General features: G+C 39.7%; 1 long non-coding RNA gene across 1 annotated transcript; it reads left to right on the top strand.

The window, feature by feature from the left end:
- On the top strand, nt 1–22,907 carry LOC134171037 (uncharacterized). The gene is made up of 4 exons (XR_009967460.1): nt 1–282; nt 3,527–3,636; nt 20,170–20,213; nt 22,343–22,907. It is a non-coding gene; the product is annotated as an uncharacterized LOC134171037 (long non-coding RNA).
- Nucleotides 22,908–23,892: the final 985 nt, after the last annotated feature.

The following is a 23,892-nucleotide window of genomic DNA, read 5'->3' as shown; positions in this document are numbered from 1 at the left end:
GGATGCTGCAATTCTTCATTCTAGAAACATGCTGACCACATGAAATCCAGGGACTGAGGGGGATGATTTAAAGCTATTCACTGAGCAAAGAGCTGCTTTCAGCCAGCCCCAAAAAAGGATTAGTACAAGAGTGAAGGCTGGACTCTGACCTCCTTAGAGGCTAGGTGCCTGAGGGAGGCATATGAGGTGACACACAGCAGGGCAAGATTCATTGAACCAGAAGGGGAGGTGTTAAGGAAGCTGACTCCACTTTTCTCAGCTATGGTACACAGCTGAGAGCAGGTAAGTCCTGCTTTTAGAGGGCTGTTTTCCCCTGGGCAATCACAGAAGAGAAGAGTAGGAATGACCCCAAGATCAGAAACCAGGACCTGGGGATCTCCACCCCACTGGGGCTGTGATTTAGAAAATGGACTGGGGCCCAGGAAGGGCAGGCTGTATTAGGAAGAGAAGGGAAAAGGAGGGTCATCACACAGAAGATTGAGTTGAAAGGATGGGAGCACATGTTGATGGCTCTTTTTCTCTCCCCAGTGTGTAATATAAGTCTGTAAACCTTACAGAAGCCATCCTCCTGCAGTGGCATGATAGGACTACCGGAAATGTTTAGTGCTTGCCTAACCCTAGAGAAAGGAAGCACTGTTAGAGCATGGTGTTCAATGTGTTCTAATGAACCTTTAAAAAGCTTTCTGTAGGCAAATATACAGTCTTTAACATAGCAGAAATAGTTACAGAAAGCCAAAAAGGGATCTTTAGAGTTTAACAAAACTAGCTTAAGAATATGCAAATTTGGTGATTTTTTTTTTTTACCATGGATTTAAAAATAGCTGAATAACCAGAATAACCTTACCATTTGCAGTGTGGTGTTGCATAATGATTTTGGTGCTACCACCAAAGTTTAGAGACTGAAGCCTAGCTATTTGAAGACATTTAGATACCTACTCCTATGAGTGTTGGGGGAGCTTGGGGTAAGATTCAACTGTCTAAGCACAGGTGGATGCTTAGATGGTACCAAAAACCAGGCAGACATGACATGGTACCTGCAGGAATCTTGTACTCTGCTTGAGAGGCAGGTGAGGAGGACACTCTGTGGGTAACGATGGCTCTGGGAATTCATGTGAGTCACCCAAATCACTTTCTAGGTCTTTGGGGAATGTGTTTGCTGTAGGTGCAGAGATGCCCACGCTGGCTCTATCTGAATGTTGCACTGAGCACCCTGCTTCATCTCTTGCTGTGGACTTCTGTACTACACAGGTTTTTTTTGGAAAGACGGCCACAGTGGCAAGGTTCAGGGTCCAAATTCACAACTTTCCAAGGGAGGAACATTTTTATTCTGATCTGTGAAACCTAAGTGAAGACTTGGGTCCTAAAACTGTATTTTATTATGTGTTGGTAAGGCACGGCAAAAATTTTCAATGCTTTATTAAAGGTTTTTAATATGGATGATTGCATATATCCCAGCCAAAATCTTCTCCATCCTACATAGGTATTTATCTCAGCTAGCAGATTTTGTTTGCTCAGATCCAAATTAGAAAGCATTTAAAGCAGATAGCACATCTCTAAAAATATACTGAATTTACAATGAAGCTTTAACATTCTCTTGCTAAATTTCACACATCTCATTTGATTTCTGAAGAAAAAAGGTAAACACAGAAATTTTCTTCACCAGTCCTCATGCATTGCTTGCAACAATAAAAAATGAGTATTTCTCATATTACCACTCTGTGTTTCCAGTAGAGAACAAATGGCCATTCCCTTTACAGAAAAAGAAGTCAAATTCCTCACTGTGGTTTGTACCATTTTTTTTCTCTTTATTGGTAATGTAAGCTCCTATGCAAATTGAATGGCTGCTGCTCAGACTCAGTTGAATATAACAGGGGAGGATGGGACGAAATTACTTCTGTCTATCTTAACAGGACTTTTTATTAAAATTTTCCTTGCATGGCTCCAAATATTTCCAGGATAAATTATCACTTTAGCCATGTTCACATTCTTGTTAATGTATTTTCACTGCAGTGCAAAAGGTTAGGGTAATGGGAAGAGATGAAGGCAGAATGGTTACAGTGAAAACCAATTGCTGCCTGTATTTAGATAATTTTCCTTCCAAGTGACAGTCCATTAAGTCTCTAAATTGTTTTATTTGCTACTTAAGAAAGCTTTGCTTAGTCTTTGGGTGCCAGGAACTAATGAAAGAAGCCTTAGAAGAAGAAAAGTAAAAGTAGAAATAATATGACATGCAGAGCTTGTCTACTTTGTAGAAAAGTGAGACAGTGCATCATAAAAGGTATTTTTTTACAGAGATTTTAGATATTTATTTCTCCCTTAATTTTAGAAAGTAATAGTTTCAAAATTCAGGCTTAGAAAAATGTCCTAATTTTTTATTACTTAAAAAAAAACATAAAATTCTACATTAAATATGTTGGGTATCTTAGTACAGTTCAATTTTTTATTTTTTTTTTATACTGAACAGAATATAAAAAGGTTTTCAGTTTTGGTATCATACAGGTCTACCCTGATTTGTGTCACGCAATCCAATATAAATAATGTTTTGAAATACTCAGTTATCCAAAATTCATAAGGACTTCTGTAAATCAGTTTATATGACACCTCCTCTTCTCCACCCCTGTTCTTCATTGCTTGATATGGCCTCGGTGTTGCTAGCTCTTCTCCATCTCAAAGCTCTTCCAGCTACAGTGGCTTACTGCAAATACACTAGATCTAATTGGAAAGACAACAGGAATTACCACAACCATCTGATATGCCTCTCCTGAGTTATGTGCTCATAACCGAATGTTATCAACACTCATCAGTTGAGGAGTTAAAACTGTCATTATGCTTTTACGTTTCAGTACATTATGCTCTCATATTTGTGTATATTTTTCCATATATTTGCAGTGCTGTCCCACTTGGGAAGAAATATAACTTTTTCTACTTCTATGGAGTATTAAAATGTTTAATGAGAGAGCACAAAATGCCCAAGTGCATTGGGTTTTTGACATTTCACACATAGGTCAGGCATTCAGAAAGCGCTAAGAAGATACCCTGGGAAAAAATGGACCCTGATCTATCCACAACAGGTTTAAACTAGTAAGAGAAGAAAAGAAGACTGTGTGGTCTAATGTCTGTACTTGGGAGTATGAAAGATTTCCAATAAAGAAAATACAGGGTACCAATATGATATCAGAAAATACATGCACCAAGTTTTAAACAGAATTCTTAATGAACTGCAAAAGAAAGAGTATACAAAATATCTGTCAAAGGCTGCAGAAAAAACTTTGTTATTATGCTGAAGAAAAAAAAAGAACAAACAACAAAACTTGTTTTTTATAACTGAATGGGAAAGTTTTAGCTTTGTTTGCAGTTCTAGAAATATTTCATATCAAATTTATATGAGAATTTAAGTTATAGCAATCCTTTTTAAAGGAGCCTGGCCCTAAACATTTAACAAGTCAGTAAAGTAGTTAGTTGTTAGAAAAAGCTATTTTCCTCATATTTAACACAGCATTCCATTTGGTGCATGCACTATATGTAGGGCTGCTTTTCTCTCCTGGGATGTGTGGTGTTTCTTATTGTCTGTCAAGGCAGAACTTGTGGATCTTGTGTACTGGTCTAACAAGGCATTAGCAAGGAAGCTTATTTCACGTAACAAATACCATTGTGAAATATATATTTTACTTGATCTGTCATGACATTTGAAGCTATGGATTTTAATTAAGTACCACAAATCAACAAAGTAAATAGATGCAAAAAAATGGGCTCTTGCCTTGTTTCTTTTTGTCTCTTATTTCATTTGTATTTGCAATATGAGTCAATTAAAGCTATGCTGACTGAAACACATGAATTTGCCTGTTTGTAGACCCAGGCTGAATGCTGAGCTGGCGTTTGAGTTTTACAACTGGTACTTCAATAGTCATTGCATTTTAATATAAAATTTAAGCAGCATGTAAAAAATTGCACAGAAACAAAACAAGACCAGCCTAGAAACTTTGGGTATGACCTCCGGAGGACTTCTGGTCCAACCTTGCAGCTCAAGCAGGGACACCTGAAGACATCTGCCAGCCATGTCCATGGCTTTTGGATATCTCCCAGGTTGGAAACTCCACAACTGCATTGGGCAACCTGTGCCAATGCTTGGTCACTCTCTCAGTAGACAAGTGTTTCTTGAAACTGTGTTTCAGTGTGTGTGCCCATTGCCTCTTGTCATGTCACCAAGCACCACTGAAAAGAGCCTGTCTCTCTCCTCTTTGCACCCTCCTCACAGGTATTTGTACACATTGATAAGACCATCTCTTCTCCAGGCTGACCAGTCCCAGCTCTCTCCACCTTTTCTCACAAGAGAGATGCTCCATTCCCTTCACCACCTTTGTAGTCCGTCACTGGACTCTCTCCAGTATGTCCATCTCTCTCTTGTACTGGGGAGCCCAGAAATGGACTCAGCACTCAGGTTGTGGTCTTACCGGTGCTCATCACTTTGGTACAGACTTTGATAGGCAGCAATCCTGGCAGTCTGTCCTTTTACCATAAAGATTGTTTGGTGTTGTCATTTTGAGGATTAGTAATGCCCAAGTGCTCAGCTAAAAGGTGGGAGTCAAAAACAAAGGGGTTGTAAGTTTCAGCACTGACAAAATCCTTGTTTCCTTTGTTGTGCTTACAAGGGTTTTTTATATAGATTGAAGTTATTATTCTGATCAGTCTGAGCAGCCTGATGTTCAAGAGATTTTTCAACACATTTTTACAAGTTGGATTCTCTATAGACTCACAGTGGAGTAGTCTGAACTACTTATACTTTTTTCCTTTTAAGTATCAAGCAAAAATTAGATAATGCTGTGTCCCATTATTTTCCTAACCTATATAGCCTACATAATCTGTATGAGTTCTTTTATATTTTGCTATGTGAAGCAATTTTGCAAACTATGAAACCCAAGATACTACAGACATAGTCAAATCCATTTCCACAGAAGAAAGCAGTATTACTTAAATGGATTTTAAAATACATTGCTGAATTTGGAAGCAGAATTTGTGACATGGCATCCCCGAGTTGCCCTCTCACCAGAAAATACTGGGTGGAATCATCAGTAGAGAACATTTGCTATCACTATGTCCTGGGTTCAGCAGTAGCAGTCATTTTTCTCCTTCTTGGTAGCTGGTGCAGTGCTGTGTTTTGACTTCCAGCTTGGGAACAGTGTTGGTGAAGCCGATGTTTTCGGTTGTTGCTAAGTGATGTTTACCCTGACCAAGGACTTTGTGAGGCTCATGCTCTGCCAGGGAGGAGGGGAAGCCAGGAGGAAGCAGAGACAGGGTGCCTGACCCAGGCTAGCCAAAGAGGTACTCCATGCCACAGCACGTCATGCCCGGGGTGGGGGTAACTGGGAGTTACCCGGACGGACATGGGTTTCATGGTGGGACTCGTTTCTTGGCCGGTGGTATTGTATTCTCTTCCCTTGTTATTTTCTCTTATCACTGCTGTCGGTGGTGGTGGTGGTGATTTGTGTTGTACATTGGTTGCTGGACTGTTCTTGTCTCAACCCGTGGGAGTTGCACTCGTTCGATCCTCCTCCCCATCCCTCATGGGAGCGGGGAAGGGGAGAGCCCGGGGGGGAGCTCGATTGCTCTCAGCCCAGCGCCACTCACTGGGAGTGAGTGAACAAGCTGTCTGGCTAGGGTTTAAATCATGACATACCATATTCCCAATGCTCCACACTTCTGCTATATTTCTGTTGTTTCAGAGTTTGGAGTATTTAATAGGAGCACCATGACCTAGGGTGGTGCCCCACAGATTCAGTCTCCTATAAGAGAAGGACCCAGCCCACTGTTCTGCTTTGGCACAAGGATGGCTGCTGAGAGGCTGCATTGGGTGGATGTCACATTCTCCTGAGTGGACACAGCCTTTCGGATGAAATCTCATGGGACTCACAGCCACTGAACACCAGAGTTTGCTGTGTACCTGGCCCCTAGCCCCGCTCCACCATCCTGCTCATTTGGCTGAGGATGCTGCTCACAATAATGAGAGTTGGACCTAAATGATCTTAAGGTCCTTTCCAACCCTAACCATTCTATGACACAGTGGTTTATCAGCTTTTGTAGTTAAGCCCACAGAGATGCTGGCTGCGTTGGGACCCTTTACTCCACACCACCCCGCCCGCCCACCCCCCCCAAAGGACAGTTATCGAAAATTGGTTCTGGAAATCATATGGCAAAATGAAGTGACCAAATTGCTACCTACACTTACATTTATGTAGCACCAGACTGGAGGTTACAACACTTGCTGCCACCCCAGTGAGCAGCCAGCCTTGCTAAGTATTCCACATGCTGCTTTCTCACACCATCAGAAGTGAAGAGCATTTGCAAAAAGAATTTTGTGCTGAGATGAAATAATCCTTTTGAAATATTCTTTTTTTCTTTTTTAATAGCAATTTTATTTTTTCCTAGGAAAAGGCAACTGTACAATATAACCCCACTATTCACAATGCAAGGAGCGTGGAGCATTTCCTGCGTTAAAGCAGCGCAACAGTCTCTAGACATATCTAGGACTAAAAAAAAATAAAATTTAATATCAGCCCTGTAAATATAACTATATTTATCTTAACAATAACCTCTTCTTTGTGACATGCCATTTTCCTTTACCTTCTTGCAACTTCAAGAAAGCTTTAGAAAACATGGTTTTGAAATATCTCCGTGTGTGGAGCTTATTAAATTAGTCTGTTTCTTCCAGTATATAAAAAAAAAAAAAAGAATAAATAGATTAAACCTCAAGTCATTTCATGGTCTGAAAAGAGTGTCAATAAAAATGAAATAATGTTTGTACAGTTTAGTAAGGTGGGTTAACCTTTTGAAGAACACAGCAAATGTTTTGTGGGAAAAGAAATTACATTCACATGTCCTTTTGGCTTCACAGAGGTAGTTTTTTAATATAACATGAAAGAGCTGCAAATACATGTATTGAATGGCAAGTATGCTGATGGTTGCCCTGTGGCAGGTTTAAGAAAGGCGACAGGCAGAGCACACAGCAGAACTGCCTGAGAGATCGGTTGCCGTGTCAGTTTTGACATCTGTTTTGGAAGAATTTTGTCTGTCTCTAAAGCAGTGTGATCCTCAGTGTACAGTCGCTTTGGAAGTGTTAGCTAGTCCATGTTGTGCTGAGCACACTGATGCTTTGAAGTGTCAAAAGCTGCTCAAGATATTTTAGCAATATATAAGCCCATTTCCTTTGACGGAAGATTCAAGACAAGGCTGTGGGAGAGTGAAATTTCTTCTGGAAGATTACACTCATTGCTATATTAAGTGGCGGAAAATCTTCCAGTCACTCTAGCCTTTGAAAATTATGATCTACAGCCTGAGTCAGTGTGCTCATATTCTTCCCCTGACTGGGTGGTTGAGGCTCAGGAAGTGTCTCCATTAAAACCAAATGACTGTGGCTGCAAAGAAAAGGAAGGCTCTGGGGTTGAAAAAACCCAGAAATGTCTCTAGCCAAGATGAGGAAGCCAGGGAAACGTGGTACAACATGAAGAACTCTGCACAATTTAATCATTTTTCTGTACACATTTGTTCTGTTCCCTGTAATAGCTTATTGTAATCTAAAAAAAAAAAAAAAATTGTTAATTATGAATGTATTTTTTTCCATTCTGTTAATTTGAGAGACTTTTACAATTAGAATTCATAAACCAAACTCATTTAATGTTCAGAAAGACAGAATTGCCGCTAATTAGAGATAACAGTAAATCAAAGGCATAAAACAATCACATGCTGTACTGAATATGATTACAGCAGCCAATATGTTGAATACTGTGAGATATATTTTCTGTTGTTGATGGGAAAATATGCTGCGTCTTCTCTGATAATGCAGTTTCTCCCCCCTGCTCAGGTAGCCTTTATCCATTTTTCAAAATACTGTCATCCTTCAGATTAGTTGCGGGCAACAAGGCTTTTCATAGCTTGACTCTAATTCCCCATTATGATATAGCACTTCACCTAAGGTATTGCATTGCAAGCAATAGTGAAGATTTACTTTCTACCAGTAAATGATACACAGGCACCAGAGCCAATCTTCCTATTGACATTGTCTATTTAAACAGCTATGGATGGTTCATCAACTCCCTGTGCTAACAGAGAACAGACAGCTCTCATCATTATTTTTCTTCCCAGTTTTCTTCATCCTCCAATTTTGTTTCACTTACTGAAGATTATAGCAGGCCACAATGGAGCAGAGCTGGTTAATAAGCAAGGCATAAAACAAATTAATTATTTAAGTTTGGAAACATGCTAACTCAATCAATTTGAGAGGAAGTTTTAGGTACTGAGTTAACTGATTAACATCCAAACTTGTGCATGTCTCTAAAGAGTCATTTCAGTAATATTCAGCTCCCCTGTCTTGAAAGGAAGAGACACATATTTTCTTGGCATCAGAGTAGATGCCAATTTAAATCTGCTAGCTGAATTCAAGCTCCCTTTCAAGAAAATCTCAGGATATATGAATACATACTCAACAAGACAAAACCTCAAAGTCTGTTGTTAAAACAGAGATGACACTGACAGTGACTGGACTGAATTTACCCCAGGGAATACACTATTAACCTCAAAGCCTGAGCTTTAAGAGAGTAATCTCACTTTACTCCATGTAAATTAAATGAGGATGTGGAGAGTTGTATAAGAAGCAGTCAACAGGGTCTAATTTTGCCTCAAGAATGACCCTCATTTATGAGGCTGTGGATATACACTTGAACCAGCATAACATGAATAGTCACACTGAAGTGTGAATGTTTGGAGAGTCAGTGACCTTTGTATTTCAGACCATTGCACAGAAATAAAATAACAGAACAAGGATGCAGCTCCTCTCCTGGAGGACTTAGAAATGTTTTAGTATATTTTGGCTGCTGGCAGATGATAACTAAGCTAGAATGATAACATAGTCTTCAAATGTTTTTCTTTGTAGATAGTTTATCTGCCCAGCTCTCTGTACCTAAGTCAATGCAAAAGTCAAAGGTATGCTAAAGACATGCAATTCCTCCTGTTTCAAGGAATATGTTTGTTCCATTTTAAGAAGTAAAGCTACCTTTATTCTCACTTATACTGGACTCAGGTCTTATTCTGAAATTACCAGAGTGTGACAAAAGAGTGTAAAACTTTCTCTTGCCAGTTTTGCTCACTTTCAGGGCTCCTTGAGTGGTCAGAAGGCATTAGAAACCTATTGTTCATGAAACTCAGGCTTAGTATATGTAATAGCACAGAGGAATATTAGAAATCTTAAAAATTTAATAGATCAGTCAAAAAAAAAAGCTGAGCTTAATTAGTTAATTGTTAATTAGATTTGGATATATCACACATCTCCCAGATCAAGCACCTTGTAATTAAAAATTAGTTTACAGATTTCAGTTTTCCCTATATGAAAGAGTCATCCATTTTATTTTTATCTCCAATTGTTCTTGGCAATCCATGTCAATCTGGGAATGCTCTGGATTTTGCTCCAAAACTCTCCAGTAAGTGACCTCATTAAAAATAGAGTAGTATAGCATAAAGTGGCAGAAAATGGTTGCAGCTTCCAAAACACTAAATTTCCCAATGCAACCAAATATTTTGGTAACCGGGGCAAACGTAGATATAGGTGGAGAGTCTCTGCTACTTAGAGACATAGAAGTGTTATGATTTAAGCTCTGTTTTCTTCTAGATTATTCTGGTTTAGGCTGTCATTTGATTGCAATGAAGATCCTGCTAGGAGTGTTTTTCTGAAATGAATCTTTAAAATCCATGAGAATAAGTTGGTACAGCTTACTATTTTGTAGATGAAGCCTTATTTTTGTAGCTACTTTTAATCACTGTGATATTCGTTTCATGTATTCAGAAATATGCGCATCACCATTTGTATGAGAGGTACCAGGTTACTTCTGTTTAGAGAAAAAAACAAAAAAAAGTGATGATTTCATTCACGTTTCTCAGCATGTGTGACTCAGAACTAGAAACATTGCTATAAATAACATGAAAAAAATTAGATTGTTATTAAAAGCTAAGGGCTAATTTTTCCTTCGGAAAGACTCACTAACCTACCAGCATCCCTAGTCTTCTGTTGCTCAGAGCACCAACGTATTACATATTCAATGTAAGCTGCTCAGAAATCATGATGTTGGGACAGCATTTAAAAGTTAAGATTTCCTTTTGCATTTTGTATCCAGTAAAGAAAGAGCAGGACAGATTCTTTCATTTTACTTCTATGACCTAGTGTACCTTCCTATGTTTTTATAGTTTTAAAGGAAAGGATTTTTTTAAAGGAACATAATAAAAGCTTTTGTGAAAAATGTATGCTTGCATCTTTAAACAGAAATGCCTACAATTCTGATTATGTGAAGTCATTAAAGGAGTATTTTCTATTTTTTTTCTGGGACAGTCCTTTTGGCATCATCTCATTCAGCATTTCCCATTATAGCCAATGATTCCATTATGTCAGAGCAACAGCCTGGAGCACCTTTGAAAGGGAGGTTTCCCTGGGCTTTGGGACTGTTCTTGCTGTAAGGAGATGATGATTTCATTAAGTGAGATGGAGTAACGTCTTGGTCCTAAAAACCCAATGCAGGCTTGCTGTCATGTGCAATAGCAATCGCGAGGAAAGCAGAGGTGCCTTGCTGCCCACCAGGAAGCACATGGCTTCTTCCGTACTCCACCCTGGTATTCCAAGCTGGAAGCTGAAGGAGATGAAGATGCCAGCCCATGTGCATTTGACTGTGTGCTTGCTCCAACACCTCACATTGAATGGACAGCCTGGAGTCTTACATGATGATTATCCAACACCCAGCACATATTTTTGGTCAGCGCAGGGCTTGGCCTGCAGAAGCGCTGGTCCTCTGGTCACAAGGTCAACCTTGGCTGGCTTCTGGCCACCCACAAAGTCACTGCCTCCCCACCTCCTCCCCAGCAGGGCAGGGAGGGATGGATTAGTACAAGGTGTGATGAATCCAGCGGAGCAGCAGGTTTTCTCCTTGGTTGCATTTCTTTCATTTTCTGGCTTTCATTCAGGCCTACCACTTGATTAAAATTAATCCAGTCAAAAAATGGTCTTAATGTTAATTCAGATAAAAACTGAGCTGAGGCCTCAGAGTATTTCCATTAAGTTCATTCACAGTAATTTCTCTTTCCTTGTTTTGTTTTTTTAATAGGACTATCTCATGATGCACCCACCTTGCCTTCACACAGAGCAGCAATCCTTTTTTAGTCAAGGCAACAACTATCCCCATGGGTCCTCTTACTCCACATGAGATTCCACAGAGCATGGACATGCTTTGAAAAAATGAGTTTAAGAGTCAGCGTACTTTTACAGTGCCTATTGCTGATCAAGAATGGCAAGATGAAATCCTCGTAGGTGTCAGACAGAAAGAGACAGCATATACATTTGGTGTTTCTAAAAGGAGAGAATGAGTGCACCACTTAGGCTATCTGCCTTCTGATCACCTGTATGCTTTCCTACCCCTCCTCCCCTGTCTCAGCAGCTGAATGAGTAAGGAACTTTTGAGGCAGTAAAGGAGGGAGGGAAGGAAGAAAGAAAGAAAGAAGATTTGGGCTGTGGTGAGATTGGTGTTCCACCACCTGACTGCCAAAACTAGTGGCCCACAGAATCCACACTCCTCCCTTATGATTTGTTGGGGAAAAAAACAATCTGTTCACCTTGCTGAAGAGAGTATACCTTCATCTTCAGCACTGGCAGATTCCCAGTTCCTGAGGCTTGGCTTAGAGACTCATGGTAGAGTGTAAACATGCCAGGTGGAGCAGAAGAAAGGCTGGGTCCAGGGAAAGGGAGGTGTATGCTGTCCCTATCCAAACACACAGACAGTTTTTAGGAACAAATGTGCCTTGGAAGGGTATTGACGTTTTCATAGAGGGTCCCAGGGGAGGTAGAGCCACAGCTGCTGTGCTGGGTGAGGGCCTGTCTGGGTTGCATTTGCTTCGCCACCTGTCGCAAACGGAAATCATATTGTCTATTGTAGAACCAGTGACGGACTTTAACAGCAAGCAAATAAGCAAGGGCACGGCTGCAGCTCTGCTGGCTCTATTTTGACTGACTGTAGCTCCATGAAAAGAATGGTCAGGGCAGAATACAGGACCTAAGCCCTGGTAAGAGACTTTTCAGCATAACAGATGAGAAAATTCACATATTTACACACACAGATCAAGAACAAGAAAGCAAATAAATAAATAAAGACTCTACTTTCATTCTTTTCTGCTAGCAAAGAGATATATCTGAACTCCAGTTTTAGTTCAGAGGATTGCAGTTTATTTCTAGACACTGAAATTTATACAGAAACCAACATTTTTTTTCTGTCTAAATAAAGTATGGGAGAAAAAGCTGTAAGGCATACGGTAGCCTTAGAAATCTTATATGCATGTTACAGCAAAGACTGGAGAAAAACAGCTACTAATGGCTAACATGCTGCTGAATAATCCATCCTGTTACCATGATAGGCACACTAGTACCTTGAAAGAAATTATGCTTGTGTGAATGCAGCATGATAAATGACAAAAATAGCCTTGGATCCTCGAAGACCCAGGGAAAGAACTAATCAATCATGTTCTGTTTCATTCTTTTTAAACAACAGTTGTTGCTGATAACAGGTAAGTAAATAGAATTTATTCTCCCAATGGAGGAAAGCTGAATTAGCTGTTTGATGATAAGCTTCCATACTGGGAGCAAATTGACTGTTTGCAGATTCAGGCTTGAAGGTATGTGTTTTGTCAGAGGTATTCTTTCTGATGAAAAGCCACATTTGGTTTTAAAGGCTGTCCAGCTGATGATGCTCACCCAGCAGGGATTTGCAGCCTACATTTTGATGCCTCACTCCCTTATATACATGATTTGGCAGCACTGGTGCTTTCCATTCAGCCAGGCATTCCCCGCCCAAGAACCCAGGATAAAGTTTCACAAATGTGGGAGTCAAACCCTTCTAAGTCTAATGCTATAGACACTGGAAAAAACCTTCTGCAAGCTTCCATCTGTTCGGCCCAGGGAAACAGGGCTTGGGTGCTCACACCCAGGTGACTGATTGACTGAGTAGCTGCAAGTGTGAGTGCGAGCATGAGAGCTAGTGTGAGCTTGAGGGGCTTGTCTCTTGGCCCATGTACTTGTCACTGGCCAGATTTGACAACTGGCCCAAAGTTCTTCATTATCCAGGTCCTGCAAGTTTCATAAAAATAAACAGTAATATAGGTCAAAAGACCATCTTAGGGCTTCCTCTGAGGGGACTGCTGCTATTTAGTTTCAACTCTTACTATATTTAGAGGCCAGATAAAGTAAATAATGCCTGATTTGTACAGAAAAATAAAAATAAAAATAAAGCAGAGATGAGACAGTTTGCAAATTCAGAAATCCCTGTAGGAACTGTCACTATAAGAATTTTATGAATGATTAGTTACTCATCAAGTCATTCCTCCCTTCTGCTTCTCCTTAGATAGTTCCCTTGTTAACCTACTACAGCTCAATAAATACATTTAATTACTGTGGAGCAAAATAAAATGCCTGCTACAGAAATGTACTTTACAAGAGCAGCAAAAATTGTGAATACTCATTGCCCTGTGTGTGTAATCAGGCAAAGGTCTCGTGGATGAAATATTACATGATCACTTAATTAAAGACTGTCTCACAGTGAGCACACACAGGGGGAGTGTACTGAGTCCCTGCTAATTCTGGATGCTTTTCTTTAAATTCTGAATACTTTGGTCTGCAGCCTTTTCTTTGTTTCTTTCTCTTTCTTTCTTTATTTATTTATTTCTCTCTTTTCTTTTCTTTCTTTCCTTCCTTTCTTCCTTCCTTCCTTCCTTTCTTTTTCTCTTTGTTTTTTCTTTTCTTTTCTTCTTTTCTATTTTCTTTTCTTTTTTCTTTTCTTTTCTTTTCTTTTCTTTTCTTTTCTTTTCTCTTTTCTTCTTCTTTTCTTTTCTTTTCTTTTCTTTCTTTTCTTTTCTTTTTTTCTTTACATAAAGGCTCACTTGAAGTTGGTCTGAAGGGCTTAACGATTTCTTTAAAAAACAGGCAAGCATCATTTGAACTTCAGCAGCAGTGTTGTTTATTGACATAACTACTGCATAAATCTCTGCTTCCTGATCGCTTTTGCTGCTGGAGCAGTGGGGGGTTGTGCTGGACTGCAAGCCAGCTGTTTGGAAATGAGAGAAGGTGAGATTCACACATTGTTATTGGATTTCTTAGATATTGACTGACAGCAGAAGAGTGAAGATGCTCCTGGGATCAGACTGACTTCCTGGAGGGCAGAACACCCCAGTGGCTACAGACGGTCTGTCTCTGAGTTCTCTTTTCACTTCCCTTTACTCTTACCATGTTATTTAGTCTTTTATCTCCATCCATCTCCACCATGCATCCTTGCATCCCACTGTTTATCCCATATGCACTTATTCTGCCTCTCCACTCCTACTCTAGCCCTCTTCTCCCATGAACAGGTCCTCCCTGAGCAAAGCCACCTCTTCAATAGCTTGCACACCTGGCCGTGCAGTAAGCTGGCAGCAGGCAACACTTCAGAAGACAAGCTGCCTTCCTGAAAGTTCTGACAAGGATATCCGTACTGAAGTTGTTCATTTATTATGTGAACCGAAGGAACTGTTAATGAGGCCAGGCACCTGCTCAAAGAAAATTAAGAAGAGAATCATAGAATCGCAGAATGATTGGGGCTGGAAGGGACTTCTGGAGATCACCTAGTCCAACCCCCCCTGCTAAAGCAGGTTCCCCTAGAACAGGTTATACAGGATTGCACCCAGCTAGATTTTTATTATCTTCAGGGGAGGAGACTCCACAGCCTCTCTGGGCAGCCTGTTCCAGTGCTCTGCCACTTTCAGAGTAAAGAATTTTTCCCATATTTAGATGGAACTTCCCGTATTTCAGCTTGTGCTCGTTGTACCTTATCCTGTTGCTGGGCACCACTCAAAAGAGTCTAGCCCTGGACTCTTGAAGCTGTCTTTGAGATATTTGTTTATGTGCATTGATAAGATCCCCTCTCAATTGTCTCTTCTCCAGGGTAAAAAGGCCCAGCTCCCTCAGCTTTTCCTCATAGGACAGATGTTCCAGTGCCCTAATCACCTTCACAGCCCTCTGCCGGACCCTCTCCACTAGTTGCTTGTCTTTCTGTACTGAGGAGCCCAGGATTTGACACAGTACTCCAGATGCAGCCTCACCATGGCAGAGTAGAGCAGGAGGATAACTGTTCTCAACCTGCTGGCCACACTCTTCCTGATGCATCCCAGGATACTATGGGCCTTCTTGGCCACAAGAGCACATGTTTAACTTCTTGTCTGCCAGGACCCCCATGTCCTCCTCCGCAAAGTTCTTTCCAGCAGGTCAACCCCTAACCTTTGCTGGGCTGTGGTGTTCCTCTCCCTAGGTGCAGCACCATGCACTTGTCTTTGTTGAACTTTGCTATGTTCCTCTCCACCCAACTCTCTAGCTTGTCCATGTCTCACTGAATGGCAGCATAGCATTCTGGTGTATCAGCCACTCCACACAGTTTTGCATCCTCAGCAAACTTGTTGAGGGTACATTCTGTCCCTTCATCCAGGTCATTGATGAATGAATTGATAAAGACTGGAAACAGTACTGACCACTGGGGAACACTGCTACCTTCAAGCCTCCAGCTAGACCCTGTGTTGCTTATCACAACTCTCTGAGCTCTGCCATTCAGCCATTCTCAATCTGCCTCACTGCCCAGTCATCTAACTTGCACTTCCCGAGATTACCCTACAAGGAAGTTATAGGACACAGTGTCAAAAGCCCTGCTGAAGTCAATATAGGTAACATCCACTGCTCTCTGCTCATTTACCCAGCCAGTCATTCCATCAGAGAAGTCTATCAGATTGGTCAAGCATGATTTTCTCTAGGTGAATCCATGTTGATTACTCCTGATAACCTTCTTTTCCTCCACATGCTTAGAAATGACATCCAGGATGAGCTGTTCCATCACCTTTCTAGAGACAGAGGCTGACTGGGCTGCAGTTTCTTGGGTCATCATTCTTGCCCTTTATGAAGACTGGAGTGACACTGGTTTTCCTCCAGTCCTCAAGCACCTCTCCCATCCTCCATGACTATGAGAATAATCCTATTTCTTAAAATGGACAGGACAGTAGATTCTTTCCTCATCCCATCCACCAAAGCTGTTCGGCTGCAAAAACGTTGCAGGGAAAAAAAGTCAGCTAGCAGAAGACATTTCTTCACGTGGATTGCTTCCCTGCAAATACTATAAAAGGCAGCAAAACTGGCCATTAGATGGAGACAGTCTGTGCCATGGTGGGTGCTCCTCTCCATTCTGCGCGCTATAGCAAATCTTCACAACAAGGAGACAAATGTCTTGAAGTGGTAATAATGGAAGCATTTACTCTGCTCCTTCTGCAATCTTTTGCAAAGAAAATGTTTTCTACTCAAATGTCCAGTGTACCTTCTAAGACATTTAGATAACCTACCTTCCCTTGAAACTATGGTAGGTGTCATGGCCATATTTGCAGACTACTATTTGCAGAGGTAATGAGTTGCGGGCCTATCTCACTAGAGAAGCTCTGAGCTTGGCTGAAAGCAAGCCTTTTGTGATTCCCATTCTCACAAAGCCACATAATGGTAGAGAACTGTGATCCAAAAGCTAAGCTTTCATTAAAGCCAAAATAAAACTCATATATAAATAGAATATGAACCAGGTCATTCTTGCCAATCAGAATTTGCAGACAGTCTGAAATAATAGCTCTGGGCAATATATAAACTGTTCCTATTCTTCTCAATGTGGTGCTAACTAGGAAATCTAATTATCACAATTTAAATGTCAGTATCATTAAATATTTTGCTACTGAATACTCTAACAGAAACATCCAGCTAACGTACTCTTATTACATTCTCAAAACACCTCCCAGATTTTTCAGTGTGTGCCAGATGGGCCACGTGACCTCTGCCCAGTCATCAAACTCTCTAGATTCCTCCCCAAAATCCCTAGGCTACAAGGTAATTCAGCATTGTCAGTCTAACAGGCTGGGATACACCTTGAAAATAAACAATTTGGGAGAAGATAAATAAAATTTAGTTAAAACATGCTTTGCAGGTAACACTCATTTAATTCAATATAATACTGATTCTAATATCCATTTTTATATGCAGTTCGATACAGTAACATGTTCATGATTGCATTTATCTGGATCTGCCATGGCATTTCAGACAGTTTCCTTCCAGGTTTTTTAGGAGCTGGTAAAAAAGATGTTGGCTAAAAAAATAATGCAACACATAAAAGTAAATTTTTATCAGAAAGAAATAGCAGACGTTTGCTGCAAGTTTCTCAGTACAAACGCCTTTCACTTATTGTTGCATATGCTGTGACAGGGGCTGTATTTCACCTTCAGCAAATGACTGTTAAAAACTAGCAAATGAACTCCTGATTTATTTCACCATCCAACCAAAGTGGGTTGTTGTGATTTTTTTTTCCCATTGACGCTCAGAGGCTTTTCTTGAAACACTTGAATCAATTCTTTGCTCCAAATAAAAAATGAATTTTTAGGCTTACTTGTGATCAGAAGCAATAATAAATTATATCCTTTCAGGTACTGATATATATATTGAAAATTGCATTGAATAATCTTCCAGAAGGCAGTCTGACATGGAGGACTCTAGTAACCAAAGACCTGCTTCTTATTTTTATCTTTGATGTCAGTTGTTGGCCATAGGCAAAGCCATGAAGAAAGCCTGAAGAATAAGTTGCGTTCCTTATTATTTGCAACTTAAGTAAAGGCAAGCTTAAGAATACGAGATGGGCAGCTAGAGAATAGACTAACAAACAGAAGGCCTGATGTCCATCAAAAGACAAGCAGAAGTTAACAGATAGGCGGAAAAAATGTTGTGGGTAGGGGCATAGGAAGAGTAGGAATATATAATAAAGATACATGGCATGAACAGAGCTCATGGAGCATTCAATGACCTAGAGGGTGTGTCTCAGGATTGAATAAAAATAGCAATCACAAAATAGACACTCTATGTATGAAATAAAAAAAAAAAAAAAAAGAAGTGTAAGAGACAGGTTTATGTAAAAATGCCATTGTATCACTGAGCTGCTGAATAGTTGGATTCCCCTGCAGTCTCTGTGGCTGGTAATGCACAACATGGGGGTTTCTGTTTGCTGCAGTGCCCAAAGGGTGGCCTATGCACAGCAGGTCCTGTGCCAACACAAGTCTTGCAGCTGGGGTAAGGTCAGCTCCCAGACGGCTCCTGAACATGCCAGTGGACAGTGGGTGAACAGTTCTATCCATGACACTAGCAGACCTCAGCCCCAGACACCTCTGATGTTAATAGTGGTCAATAGGAGAGGCAGATCTAGAAGGATGAGCCAAAGCTGTTTAAGGAAGAGCACAGACACCTAACTTTGGATGCTGGCACAGAAAGGTGACCAAATTCAGAACTGCAGCTCTAAGAATGTGCAGTGTGCCCATCCCCATGGAGCCACCAGAGAGCATTGCAAGTTATCACATCTATAAAAAAAAAAAGATACCTTATAAAATTTATCTTTAAAAATCATGGGTTTGAGGTAAGACTTAAGGAACTCCAGGAGCTCCAGGAGCTTCAGGAGCTAGAGTTATGGCACTGAAGACCTCAGAAAGACTGTATCTGAATTCCTGATGACAAAACACATTTAATGTTACTGTCACTGTGCATGCTACAGAAGTAGGGGCAGTCAATGGCACTTTGAGACTGATTCTCCGGTGTCTCTTGCATCAGATGTATAAACATCTGCCCCAGGAACTACACAGATGGTACAAACTGAGCAACTATATCCACAAACTATGGCTTTATTTCCAGATGTGCAAGTGAGATCCATCTTACAAAAATGTCTCCCTGATGATGTCATCTTGGACAGGAAGACAAATGAGAGCTTTTTGTGTCAAAGCAGAAGTACTTACCACAGTCTGTTTCTTATTTAGATTATATCACTGCTGTCAAAATCAAACTGAATACTTTGCAGTTTTAGATCAGGAAACACAAGTTTCTTCTCAGAATCATCTCTAGGTGAGATTAAAATTCAAACTGTAGTTCCCTTTAAAATGGAGGCCAGTACAGTCTGTGTAGTTGTGCCAAACTTTTCCTGCTTGCCAATTTGTTTGAAACAGGGAAAGCATAGTTTGGACGAGTACTCACTGTGCACTCAAAATAGATCCTAGTTGTGCTTTTGGAAACAACTAATCAATGAGCACTTTAATACAGAGACTTTATTTCCCATCAGTGTCATCCCTCCATATAGCTGGCATACTGCACTTCAAAACTTCTCTCATTAGGTACTCCACAGAGGCCCTTTATTCACTCAGGCTTATCAGCTCAAAACGCACTTGTCTTGTTTTACTGTCTCCTAACCGAAAAGTACAGTGTGGGCTACTGCTTGTTTTAGACTGCTTCCAAGGGCTAATTGAGAGCTCTTTGGATGCACCTTTGCCATCACTTTTGGAATGATAAGTCAGTGAAAAAAAGTGGTTTTTGATAGCCAGGCCACAGAGACCAAAGATCCTGGAGTCTGCCGGCTTGGTGAGGAGCCATATAAGAACAATTCAGATGGAGGACAGCACTGGGTTTGTAATGGTATTTTGTTCTTGCTCTGCCTTCTCATCTCTTTCCAGTCTGCTAGTGCTCAGAGCAGAGAGTGTGTGTGGTCTCTCTGCAGCCATCCAGAAGGAGAGAATTAGTGGTCTTCTTCATGACATGATTAAAGAAAAAACAGTCTTGTAAAATAAATACAAATTTACTGGGATATGAACATTGTCACTGGAAATAAAAACAAAACTCGAATTTTAAATTAGTTTTTAAAAATCTACCTCTCCATAGATGAAAAAAAAGACCAGAAAATTGACCAGATATTCTGTAGAGGGTCAGATCTGTTTCGCATAAGTTTCTTAAGGCTCTCCGGGGAAGAAAAGTCCCCGGAGGTGAGGGGAATCTTAGCTCCCAAAACAAGTCTGTGGCAGGGCTTGGAGGTATCTGTGAGTCTCACAAGATGGTGCTGGCTGGGAATAGAGTATTTCCAAGTAAGCAATGCTTTATTGTGTGCCATGCTGCAAATACTTTTGCTGTTCTGATCTTACCAGACTGTAAACCATTCTCTTTTCTACTCCTGGGGGATCTCGCAAAGGAGAATTATAAACAAACAAACTAAACCCTTTTCTTTGTTCCTGTGTCCTCTGATTCTTCAGTGAAGCTCTCCTTTGAAGAAGATGCCTGAACTGCACCTGAATGGGTAAGCTGAGCTGAATAAATACATTTTGATGATTTGGAATTTCAGAAGTCCACAGAAGCATAAAGTACATTGCTATAGATCCACCAAGCATTTGAAAACTATATTCAAGGCTCTCAGTGCTGCTGATATTTGACCTATCATAAAAGTAATATATTTGGCATCATCCTTTCCAGAAAGAAAACAAGCTAATGGCTTATTATTTGATAAGTGTTTTCAATGGAAACATTCCTCATTCTCGAATAATGTTTTCATCCATAAAAAGTATCAAATCAATGGGAGAGGTCTTTGCTAAAGTGAAAAAAAAAGGATCTTTTTGAAAAGTCCTTTGCTTAGCTTAAATATCTTGCATAAGCAATATGATGATGTGTCTACTTTCAAAACTATTTTCATTGAAAGTATAAGAAAACTTTAAACAAGAAAGTATTTGTTACTTGGTTTTGCTCTAATACAGTATTTCTTCCTGCAAATGATCTGTTAATTGAAAAACACAAAATGAATGTGCTCTTTCTTCCACCTGTGTATGTCGTAATTTTGCTTTATTCAGCAACTTTGAAAGGTATTTCTTTTATTGCTCAATTTTCTTTCTTTCCAATTGAATGCAAAATACACACTTAAAAAAATTGCTTAGTTGTAGAAATTAGAGGAGTTAGGGTGGTTACCGAAAGGAGTGAAAAATGCTGGCCAGAAAGCTCCTGATGCATACTTCCCCCTCTTAGGTAACAGCCTGGAAGCTAAAGCCACTCTGAGATAATTGTAGGCAGCTCTAGAATTACCCCCAGGCCAAGAGGACTCCAAAGTGCAGTGCAACGGGGCCATTTGCAAGAGTTCGATTGATTGAGGTAGACTTCAGTAAAGGTAAATGCAAATGACTGCAAAGATGAGCTGTTTCAATGACTGTTAGACTTGGAAGCAAGTTTGAGTGTCAAAAACCTTGTGTTTGTGTTTACCATCAGTACAAATGTTCACTGGAGGAAATTTTTATAGATCCATCATTCTTCACTAAATATTGCAAACAATTGATAGAAAGCAATTTTAGAAAAATCAGTAGCATCATTTGCAACAGCTTGTTAACATAAGGAACAGAAACCTATCAGGTAGCTCACAGTATTTACTTAAACTGCTAATAAAGAGAATTCAGATGTATTTTCTTCATTTTATAAGTTCATTTTTGTTTAATAACTGTGCTATTTTATTATATGTTTTATAAGGTGGAATTAGTCTAAACTAGTGGGAATGGCCCTATTTCTATTTAGAAAAAAATTAAGATTGGTAAGAACCAATCACAGTTGCCATCCTGGTAAGACTTACTCGGATGCACTGTTTGCTTATTAACCAGAGAAGACAGAGTTTTCTATTTTGCTGGAAGCACACACTGTGTTAGGAAACATTCCTTATCTCTCTATGTCCAAAATATTTATGTGGGAACCTAGAAACATTCCTACCTGTTACACTCATGCAGGAGATGGCTTGAAGTCTGCAGAATGCATTTGGATGTGCCAAGTAGTTCCTGCAACTCTTAAATCCGAAAGGGTTTTATCCAAACCAAACTGCAGACATCCAAACTCATGTCTCACAGCCTAGAGGTTTTAGAATTTTCCACAGGATTAATTATTTATTGGGACCTTGCTTGGGCCTGGGGTACAGTAAGGGAAATTGCATTTGAGTCTGTCAGCATGATATCCTCTCTCAAGTCTGAGCTTGGCCATCAGTATCTGTATCAGCTGCATCAGTCAGTCACAGACTGGAACAAAATTTGAAATACATTTTAGGAGCAATTGCTGACGGTTTCCTGCCTATAAGCAAGATAAAACATTATATATACAGTACTAAGGCACCTTTTTCCTTCTAGAATGGTAAAATTTTCTAGATCAAAATACAGTTGAAATGAGGAGTAGATAAAAATGGATAGTAAACTATCCTAGTTTATCACATTGTCTTTTGAGAGCATTTGCTATAGGTAAGTTTGTAGGACTGAGGTTATAAATCTAGGATTTTAATTACAGAATTCTGAAGTTAAGAATATTGAGTATATGCTGTCAAATATTTAATTTTGAGTCATTCGCCCCCTGTTAATAGATGGAATGATTTTGCCAATGAATGCTATTGATTTTTTTTTTCCCATTTCACAGGTCAGTCAAAAGTACTTTCATTTTTTGAAAAAAAAAACATTTCTGCAACAACAAAATCTATTTGAGAGTTGAACTTGTACTGTTACTTCTACAGCATCCTTGTTATTTCATGGTAAAGTTAAAGTTCCACCAAATTTACTCCCTGTAATAGTGACTTACTTTACAAAGTAATGAATAAAACATTATGCAATTCCTACAAACATCTGGTTTCAATGTAGAATGTCTTAATTCAATAGAAATTGAAAGTTTCCACATAAGACTTGGGAAAAGGTATCCTATTTAGGATGGAGCAATCCATAGTATCACAAATCCATCTTCATTGTGAGAAAAAGTTCCTCAAGACTGTCGTGCTGATTGAACTGTATCTTAGCCTTTATCTTTCGTCACAATAAAATTTGATAGTCAATATACATTAGCTGTTTTCCTTCTGTCTTATTATAAATCTGAATTAAAATCTCAAATCCTGCTCCAGTATCCTGCCTTATTGTAGCCATGAAATTTAGCCAATAATGTTCTAATTCAGGGAAGCACTTAATGGTTACATTTAAAAGTAATTTTGTTCTTTTAGATGTTTTACTAAGCACGATGCTAGAGGACTAAAGCTGCATACAGTGTTATCAAAAGAATGTAAAACATTTAAAATCAGTTTTGTAAATAACATAAAAATGCTAATTTTTCTCTTATTCTCAAGCTAAAAGGTCATGGCGTAAATGCTAAGCGACAAGTTTGACTGCAAGATTAATTTTGAAGGCACAGTACATCCTCTGAACTCGCACAGCCACAGGCTTATCAGAGAAATGGTAACACATAAAACACATGGTTGACCTTCTTTCCAAACTGCTGAGCACACTTCTAAGGCTTTATATTTTACTGCATGGGTGTGAGGCTCTGCTCTCTGCTGGGGCAGATCATGGGGGCCCCACTGAAATCAGTACCATACACCCCTTCACACTACCCACGACTCTAGTGTACATCATGTATGGCATAGTCTTGGCAGGCCTACTTGAAAGCAGCTCAGAAAGATTTTTAGCATCTAAGTTTGTTTCTGAAAAACAGGCTGATAAAATGAGTCTTAACCACTGCAAGCAAGACAGCCTGCTGGATTACATGTGTAAGGTACAGCATAGTGGAACAAAATGCTATGAATAATTCACAGAAAAAGTTGTGGCTCTCACTAAAATAAAAAAATATATGGAAATATATATTCATTTTTCTTCTTTAAAGACTTTATATATTCTTTAGTCTTTATACAAGTAACACTTCAAAGTTGGAATACAAGAGAATCTTCCTGCTTTCTTAATATCCCAGGTTACAACCCTGCTGCTCTTTATATGCTGTTACCAGTTGCCTCACTAAAGTGATGACCGTAAGTGGTGACTTCCAGTCTCACTCATAAAACACACACTATTTACAGGTAGGGTTTTGCAGTGTGGTTAGATTTTTCTAAGTGAGTCTCCACATTAATGTTGAAGCCAGAAATGATAAGTAAAGCTAATAGCTGTCTTCTGTTAGGCCAAGTTTGAAAAGTGGACAGGCTGTATCCTTTGCTT

Source organism: Pezoporus occidentalis, unplaced genomic scaffold (genome assembly GCF_034315485.1).
Source record: "Pezoporus occidentalis ecotype Australia unplaced genomic scaffold, CSIRO_AGI_Poc_V1 ctg4, whole genome shotgun sequence".
In the NCBI taxonomy this organism is placed as follows: domain Eukaryota; kingdom Metazoa; phylum Chordata; class Aves; order Psittaciformes; family Psittacidae; genus Pezoporus; species Pezoporus occidentalis.
The sequence above is the reverse complement of the archived record's forward strand: the minus strand, read 5'-3'. Positions and strand labels throughout refer to the sequence as shown.